Genomic DNA, 10068 nt, shown 5'->3' with positions numbered 1-10068 from the left:
GTCGTGGATGACGTCATCGCGTTTTTCCTATGATTCCCTTTGATGTGGCGCTTACGTTGCTCTGACGTCATCATCCTTTGATCTCTAAACATATATATAGAGATCCCACCTCTGCTTATCCAAACCCACATCAGTCCAGTAAGAGACAACGTGAGCAAACCAAATATTCCATTAGGTATTTGCAGTCCATAGATATCCAAAAGCGGTAAAGAAAGTCAACTAGACTTTTTCCATAAATAGCGACCAGATTTTAAAATGCCGAGAAACACATCATTCATGACATTTAACCGGCCACACAACAGAGTGATGGCCCAAAGAAAAGACAGATCCTTTTCAATGCAGCCCAGCACTGCAAAACACACCCAAAAGAGACAACTACGGTGGAAGGACAAGACGGCAGCCCTCCAAAGAAGAGACGAGGAACTAAATATTTTGTTGCCTCCGCCGGTCAACCCACGGAACATTCAATCACACATCCAGGAGGAGTATGACCAAGGCTCCAGTTTACAGCTGGATAACACACTGACACTGCAGGGACAAAGGGACGAAGCCGTTGACCAGACAAAGGAAATCAATGTAGCCGCCCCCATAGCACCTGCCACAGATCCTGACGTAGCTCCCAATACTAAGGAAGTCCCTTCTACAGCTCCCACAGCACGTCCTACTGTAGGACTTACAGCTGCTGAAATAGCTGAATACGCTAAGGAAGTGCCTTCAACTTCAACAGCTCCCGCAGCACGTCCTACCGTAGGACTAACAGCTGCTGAAATAGCTGAATACGCTAAGGAAGTGCCTTCAACTTCAACAGCTCCCACAGCACGTCCTACCGTAGGACTTACAGCTGCTGAAATAGCTGAATACGCTAAGGAAGTGCCTTCAACTTCAACAGCTCCCACAGCACGTCCTACCGTAGGACTTACAGCTGCTGAAATAGCTGAATACGCTAAGGAAGTGCCCTCAACTTCAACAGCTCCCGCAGCACGTCCTACCGTAGGACTTACAGCTGCTGAAATAGCTGAATACGCTAAGGAAGTGCCCACAACTTCAACAGCTCCCCCAGCACGTCCTACCGTAGGACTTACAGCTGCTGAAATAGCTGAATACGCTAAGGAAGTGCCCTCAACTTCAACAGCTCCCCCAGCACGTCCTACCGTAGGACTTACAGCTGCTGAAATAGCTGAATACGCTAAGGAAGTGCCCTCAACTTCAACAGCTCCCGCAGCACGTCCTACTGTAGGACTTACAGCTGCTGAAATAGCTGAATACGCCAAGGAAGTGCCCTCAACTTCAACAGCTCCCCCAGCACGTACTATCGTAGGACTTACAGCTGCTGAAATAGCTGAATACGCTAAGGAAATGCCCTCAACTTCAACAGCTCCCCCAGCACGTACTATCGTAGATCTTACATCTGCTCCCAATACTAAGGAAGTGCCCTCTGCTCCCACAATACTTGTTACAACTCCTGAAATGTCTGTTGCAACAACCTCTACATTTCCAGCCATGCCGCATGGTGCATGGCTTGAACAGAAACCTCCCATACTTCCACACACCACACAACAGGAGAACAAGCAGTGGCTATGTGAAAGTATAGCCGAGGAATTGAAGATTGCTATACAGCCCAAATACACCGGTGCTGCCATCAGCAACGACCATGATCGGACCACAGATGGTCTAATTCAGATCTCTGAATTGGAACGGTTCCAAACTTTGGATGAGAAAGATCACAAAATAGCCACACTGGAAAATGAAATGGCAGGTTTAAGAGGATATGTGCATCAGTTGAATGTTCAGCTCGCTACTCACAGATTTGAGGTAATACGGGAGCAAACCAATACAAAAGAGGCCGAGACTTGTCTGGCAGCGCTGACAGAAGAAAACAGAAGAGTTAAGGCTGTACTAGTTCGAAATCAAGTCCAACTAATGGATGAGCGATGCCACCATGAAGTGGACAAGTTACGTCTTATGGATGAGATCAATGCTAATTATGACAGGGAAAGACAAGAGTGGCAACTGGAAAAGACCCAACTCCTACAGTCTGTTGAGAACCTAGTGGAAGTCATGCATGAGCAAGACAGGGAGAAAGAACAATCCCTTTATAAACAAGGACAGGCAGAGGACTTGAACAAACTGCTCACTAATGAAAGAGACATTACAAAACAGGAGGTGAACGTCCTTTCCGCAGAACTTCAAGAAAAGGATAAACTGCAAACAAGTTTTTCCATAAGAATTGCTCACCTGGAAGCAGACCTCAGGGTTGACCAGAACAAGATGAAGGAGACCGAGACTTGTCTGGCACTTCAGATAGAGGACAACACCAAAATGAAGGCTGAGCTGGTTCAAGTGCACAACCAGCTAGACCATGAAAGAAACCAGTGGGAAGAAACCAGATCCCTACTCCTGGCAGAGCACTTGGAGACAACATCCAAGTTGACTGCCTCTCTAAAGCAGGCACAGGAGGAACTGATTCAGGAAAAAGATCACAGGCAAAGAGAAAAGTCTGACTTCCTGAAATCAATAGATAACTTGATGAACTCCTTACAGGAACAAACCGAAGAGAGACAAAGATCCACTGATGAGTTGATGAACAGAGTTCACAATTTAGAAGAGCAGATATCAGAGGCACAAAGGAAACCCAAAAGGAAGTCATTCTGGAAAAGATTCCTTCAATTCTTCAGAAGAACTGGAGGGACCAGACCTGAGCCATCCTCTAGTCAACCAGTTGATTCATCAACCCCTACTCCTCACACTGCCCAGACCCATTAGCCCCAACCCATTTTCTGTCTCACTACCCAGCCAGCCTCAAGCAGACTGCGCCCCATATAGAGCTTGGGTCTGCTCAAGGTTTCTTCCCATGAAAAGGAAGTTTTTCCTTGCCACCGTCGCCTTAGTGCTTGCTCTGGGGATTTCAGACTCTGGGTTATATAAAACATCTTGAGACAGATTTGAGACCCTTTCACCATTATCCCCCTCCCTTCGACCCCCAAATACCACCTCACAACACACAGACTCACACGCAAACAGAGACGCACACAGACATACAAAGACACACACACACACAAAGACACAGAGACACATGTCTGTGAAGGTTCTCAGTCATCCAGGTCATGGTATATCCAAAAAAAAAACGGTTTCAAAAAGGGCAACTGTATTTGTAGAGGTTTTGAGAAGACGTTTCACCGCTCATCCAAGCAGCTTCTTCAGTTCTAGGGGACTGGTGGGAAGTTCGAGGTTTAAATAGGAACTCCTACTGAAACTTGCTTGTTGTGTTAGCAACCAGAAACAGGTGCAGCTAATTTCCATTAACGGTTAGGTACTTACTGTCGTTGAGGAGGGACTGTTTTTGTCCCTGTTCTCTTTCCTGTTCTCTTTCAAACCATCTGTTTTCTCTGGCTAAGATTTGGACGTTGTTATCTTCAAAGGAGTGCCCTTTGTCCTTCAGGTGTAGGTGGACCACTGAATCGTTTCCTGATGAGCCGGCTCTCCTGTGTTGGTACATGCGTTTATGGATGGGTTGTTTGGTTTCCCCAATGTATACGTCTGTACCCTCCTCACTGCACTGAACAGCATACATCACTTTACTCTGTTTTTGCCAGGGTGTTTTGTCTTTAGGGTGGACCAGCCTTTGTTTATGTGTATTGAATGGTTTGAAATAAATTGGAAAGCGGTATTTCCTGAAAATTCTCCTGAGTTTTTCGGATACCCCAGCCACGTAGGGGATGACGATGTTCTTCCTTTTCTTGCTCTCCTCCTCTCTTGTCTTTTTTGGGATATCTTTTTGAGCCTTTGACAATGGCCCAGTTGGGATATCCACATGTCTTCATTTGATGTGTTTCTGTTCCTTCTCTTCTCCATCCAGTGTTGTGGGTATGGTCTGTGCTGAAGAGTTCTGATGATCCCTAGTTTGTGTTCCAGAGGGTGGTGGGAATCAAATAATAAGTGCTAATCAGTGTGAGTGGGTTTTCTACTCACACTGATCAGTAGTTATTTTTTGATCCCCACCACCCTCTCAAACTCAAACTAGGGGTCATCAGAACTCTTCAGCACAGTGGACTGTACCCACAAGACTGGATGGTAAGGAGAAGGAACAGAAACACATCAAACGGACACTCAAGTGGATATCCCAACTGGGCCTTTGTCGAAGGCTCAAAAAGACATCCCAGACAGGACAGAAAGGAGGAGAGCAACAAAAGGAAGAACATCGTCATCCCCTACGTGGCTGGGGTATCTGAAAAACTCAGGACAATTTTCAGAAATCACCACATTCCAGTTTATTTCAAACCAGGGAATACACTTAGGCAAAGACTGGTCCACCCTAAAGACAAAACACCCAGGTACAAACAGAGTAAAGTGGTGTATGCTGTTCAGTGCAGTGAGGAGGGTACAGATGTATACATTGGGGAAACCAAACAACCCATCCATAAACGCATGTACCAACACAGGAGAGCTGGCTCATCAGAAAACGATTCAGCGGTCCACCTACACCTGATGGACAAAGGGCACTCCTTTGAAGATAACAACATCCAAATCTTAGCCAGAGAAGGCCGGTGGTTTGAAAGAGGAGTAAAGGAAGCCATCTATGTCAGACTGGAAAAACCTTCACTAAACAGAGGAGGTGGACTGAGATTTAATCTGCCATCTGTTTACATGTACAGTTTTAACTTCTGTCCCAAAAAGTTTCAGCCTCATTCACACCTTGACACTGGAGCCTCTGACAGACAAGGGTCGTTAGAGCACCATTCACAGGGAAGAGGACAGGGACAAAAACAGCCCCCCGCCCCCTCAACGACAGGTAAGTATGCAACCCTTAATGGAAGGAGTTCCTATTTAAACCTCAAACTTCCCACCAGTCCCCTACAACTGAAGAAGCTACTCGGATGAGCGGTGAAACATCTTCTCAAAAATACTCTACGTTTCTCGTTGCCTTTTTTGGAACCTTTTTTTGGATATACCATTACCTTCACAGACAGACCGACAGACACACACACAGACCGACAGACTGACAAGACACACACACAGACTGACAGACACAGACTGACACTCACACACAGACCGACACACACACAGACATAAACACAGCATAACAAAACAAAACAAAAAAATAAATAAAAAAAACAAAAACTAAAATAATGTTGTTCAAAGTTTGTCCTTTATGTTTTGACTTTTGCAATATTGAACATAACGTACAAACACCTCAACAAATCAGCGGTACAAAATTGTTTTTGAGCAACACCGTAGCGAGAGCATGTCTTGATTTTTTTCTACATCTGGTTGACTCTTGCTCTGTCTTATCATTTCCTGCATATTATTTTCTGACTGTCTGATATATTTTCTGCCCATGCCAATTAAACATATGAAAAGCATCCCCCAAAAGTTTATTTCTGAAAGTTTTATACATTAAGAAGTTTCTAACCACATGCGGTACACTTAAACTTAGACTTAGATAAACTTTATTCATCCACAAGGGAAATTGCTTGGTCACAGTAGCTTAGTTGTACATAAAAACACTCTTAAGAACCACAAATAAAAGAAAGATTAAATAAAATAAAAATAAGTAAAATAAAATCTAGTAAAAAAATAAAAATAGTATAGAATGAACAACAATTTCTGTTCATACTTGGACCCATTTCTTTGAGTTAATGAACTTACAATTTGCTTCTTTTTATTCAAGTCAGTATCTTCGGGGTAAAGCTGGTTAAGGACCACTTGGTTTAGACTGAGGCCAAATGCGTGGTTGCTCCGTCAAGGACGCCATGTTGTTATGTGCGGTCAAGTGTGCATGAAACCGGGCTACGGACACAATCCTATCACAAGTCTTATCTGTAAGTGGGCCTCCACATGTAATGTTTGGTGGTGTTATGCCATACTTTCACACTCAGACTTTACCATAAATATTCAATGCCTTTGTTACTCTCCTAAAGTTTCCAGTTCCCATCGTAAACTGGCCTGAACAAAAAATGGGGAGACACAGGTTAAACATAAAGGTTAACAAATTTATTTAAATGATAAAGTCAGGTGCTCGCGGTTTCCCAAATTGAGTCCTGCCCACTAAGGTACCTGCAGAAAACAGACAAGCAACAAAACAAGGGGTGAACACACAGAACGGGTCGTACGACAGCAGGCGGCCGTCACACTGATAACAGGTTTACGGCCGGGCCTCTATTGCATCTCTATTACAATTAACACTGAAGACTTTGTGGCAAAAAGGCATTGTTAGATGAGCGTTCTAACGTTCAGAAAACTATCCATGCCTGCCCCCATCTGGCAAAGTGGTGTAATAGCAAATATGAACAGGTGGGTAAATGGATTCTTTGTGGCACCATATGGTGAAAAGGTCTCATGTTTTAATCAAAGATTGTGTGTTAAAAAATGCTCAAATTATTAACAGATTAACAAAAAAACAACAACATATTTTTCTCTATTAATCAGCTCTGCATAGGATTGAGACATCAGTTGATACCAGTTTTGTTGCCACGATGCCAAACAAACAAAAAAGTCAACTGGGAAATATTCATCAAAACCTCTTGAGAGCTAACGTCTTTGTGTTGCTTCGTTTATGCAAAAAATAATCCACAACTTGCAGATATTGAGTTCACTGGCAAATAAAAGCATAACAAATCAAAATGTTTCTTAGCTCAAGAATAGCTTCAAATGACTGATCAGTTTGTTAATTGTCTGGCTCGATCTATAAGGGTAAGCTAACACTTACCTCTCCATCCGATGCAAAACACTGCATCAACGTCCCCGTGAAAGCGGTTTCCCTTCTTTGCACACTGCTTCATCATTGTCTAGTGTTTCCATTATTGATTGAGCTGAAAGAAGAGCAAAAGTAATTTGTGAGGACATGCTGCACGGCTGCAGCTCACAGAAGGGGACATGACTGGAAATGCATCCATGTGTGGTGGCAGATCAATATGTAGACGGTGATTTCACGCAAAGTGAAAAATGAATGAGCGCACGGGTTGATAATGGCCCGTGACTGAGCCCATTAGAGAAGAGGGGTTATGGTGGGTCAGGATCCCTGTGAATACACATGGCTGCTGATGATTTTGTGATGAAAACCTATAAAGCCTCGAGGGAAATTAATCTTCTGACTCCAGCTTGTTTAGTCTCATTAGTAGCAAGGTTAGCAAGTCTGTTGTTCTTGCCGACACAGGAAATATCAAACAAAAAATCTCATAATATCAAACAAAAAAATCATATTCCCATAAAATTTCATTCATTTTCTTCATGCTTCTAATAGCACGAAGAAAATGCCACCTTTTAAGGTCACAGGATTTCTCATTATATTTCATTGCTTGGACATTTGCTGGACACATTATATTTCATTTCTAAGGAGATATAATTATTGTGGTACGACCTATCTAAAAAGTGGGGACGGCACACACTTCATATATACACCCGTCTACGAAGCATGAATTTAATTTTAGAGGCTACACTGTGTATGAGCCCATACCATCAGTTATGTTGGAGCCATTATATATTTTGTATTTCTTGTGGGTTTGGGTCACTGTTTTCATGTGTTTGCATGCAGTTCCGGGGTTTTACCTAGGGGGAGCACCAGTATGGGTGGGGATATAGTCAAGTTACAGGTGGGGGAACTGCACGCAAACACATGACCGCAGTGACTCAAACAAACGACAAATTCAAACTATATAATGGCTCCAACAAGTTAGTTTGTTCTGAATTGCCTCAAACAGGGAGGAGCCGGGGTGGATCGCGGGGTGGATATGACTGGAAACCATGAAACCCAAGCGCGGCCAATCAATCCAGTCACACCTCAAAATTATAGCTCTATGGGGCATGTTACTTATTTAAGGACCTCAAATTACATCAAAATTTGACTTAAGATTTCATGGGATAAGTTTTCAGTGGGAGAGTATAGGGAGGGAAAGACCCTTAATTAGATATATGGTTTGTTAATTGTTATAATTCTTTTGCTAGCCAAGAAAGTTGCAATTTGATGACAGTGAAGTGTATTTCACAGTTTTAACATCAGTAAGTGTAGCTTTACACTTGTCAGGCCAGCTGAAGTAGAACTTTACAGGAACAAAGTGCTAAGCAAAGCTCTTCCGTTTCAAAAAGCAAACTACATGAGAAGAATTAATGTAGTGTGCTGCGGTCATGTGACGCGCAAGAGAAATCCGACTGCGCCTGGCTTTACTCGCTTTCTGCGAACGACGGATCACGTGACCGCAGTGCTGAACATTGTCAACTTGAACCCTACAGACCTTGTATTCTGTAACAAAAACAACACATTTAGTCTGTTCTAAACTCATAACAGGCTACAAATCACATGTGGCTATGCATTTCTCGAAGAGACATGGAAGACTGAGGTAAATTCCCATGGACAACCTGCGGTATATTAACAGCAAGCGAGACATCTTGAGACACCAACCAATGCTGCCTGTAAATGTTATCATGTTTACCGTTTTCACGAGTAAACTCCATACGAATGACCCTGCAAAATTTCCTTGTGCACAACTTCTCACGTCGCAAGCACAAACGCCATCGCAAGGCAGTGCAACAGGTCTTACAGAATTACGGACCCAACTGACTAGCTGCCTTTTTAACCCATGCTGCTACAGGTGAGTAGCTGGAACAGCCTATATGTAGAAGGGAACAATGTCACATTAAACACTAAATATTTGCATAAACTCAACACCATATAAAACAAAACACAAACATATATTTATGTAGTATGCAGAGTCATACAAATACACCAATAAAGAAAATACTCAACAAAATTACACACAGTTAGCACTGGTTTTGTTTCGTGCATCCCCCCTGCCTTATCACAATGGTTTGCTTCAGGGGCTCTTATACAGGCCACTGCACTCCTACCACTCTCTTGGCACATGCCGAGGAGACAAACAGGTTGAGGTGAGCAGGGACTGCTATAAAACCTTCATGAAACTAATAACTAATTGAAACTAATTTTAAGCTAGCAAAGAATTAACTGGTGATAATTTGTCAAACATTACTGATTAACTTCTTCTTTTCACACAAGCAGGATGGCCAATCCCCCTTTGCTTCCTCGATCACCATATTTCGCAGTCATTTTACCGGAATGCTCCAAAATGTGTATTTAACTCAATAAAACAAATTAATTCACATGTGAATACTCTTAATGACTATGGTGCTCTGTACCAATCGTCCATGAAGTAAGATTGTACAATATAAGGTAATCACCTGGTCTCATTACAATGTGCTGTGAAAATCGTTTGTCATGAAAAGTGTCACTCGTACCTGACTCATAAAGAATCCTCATTAACTCGTAACTTATAATAACACTTAACAAAGCAAACTAGCTAGTGTCTGAAAAATGGTTGAATGAAAAAATTAGCAGCTAGCATTTGAAGGAATGCTAACAGCTCAATAAACATTTCATCTAATTCTGGTGTTCCAGCAGCAACAGGTAGCTGTTTTGAGATGGGGAAAAAAATACTCCTTCCACTTAGTGTCCATGACCAAACAGACCAATTAACTACTTGGCAGCAAGTGAAACATGTGACTGCTAGCAGCTAAAGGAATGTGACCAAACTAGTGAAAGGATGACTGAATAGTAACACTTTCATGTGGTTAGATACGTGACTTGCTAGCATATGGCTGCTAACTGCTACATGTTAGCTTTAGGCTATAAACTGTTTGCTGAAAGTTATTTGCTCATACATTATCACCATAGTCCTTTTAAGTTAAGTCGAGAGCATATCCACACAGTCTTCAAATGGACCTCATGGTTACATAGGAAGTCATAAACGCTTAATGTTCGTTAACAGCAACACATGCAAAGTGTGCTGCTAGGTAACAGTACTGAAGCTAACGAATGCATCTTAGATGTAAAAGCATAAGTAAAAAAAAAAAAAGAAATTAGAAAACTAATTCAGTTAAAGAGTTTGCTGCTCAAAAGTGGTAGAGATGGATGGGAAGCTTTACTAAACTCACTAAATCGCCACACTAGCCTTATGTTTGAGGAAGTAGACTCTCTTGGTCAATTTAATGTTCATGTTGGTTACTGGACCTACAGCTGGCTTGAGATGCCTCTTAATTTCATCTTAACTCATTTACAAA

At 42.4% G+C, this 10068-nt stretch overlaps 1 long non-coding RNA gene across 1 annotated transcript; it reads right to left on the bottom strand.

The window, feature by feature from the left end:
* Window positions 1–5973: 5973 nt before the first annotated feature.
* Window positions 5974–8897, bottom strand: LOC311508724. The gene is made up of 3 exons (XR_014699768.1): window positions 8427–8897; window positions 6707–6809; window positions 5974–6054 (listed from the first exon to the last, which is right to left on the bottom strand). It is a non-coding gene; the product is annotated as an uncharacterized lncRNA (long non-coding RNA).
* Window positions 8898–10068: the final 1171 nt, after the last annotated feature.

The sequence above is a fragment of the Chelon labrosus genome (genome assembly GCF_963514085.1).
Source record: "Chelon labrosus genome assembly, chromosome: 23".
NCBI classification, from domain to species: Eukaryota; Metazoa; Chordata; class Actinopteri; order Mugiliformes; family Mugilidae; genus Chelon; species Chelon labrosus.
Note: the sequence above shows the minus strand (reverse complement) of the source record. Positions and strands in the feature narration are given on the sequence as shown.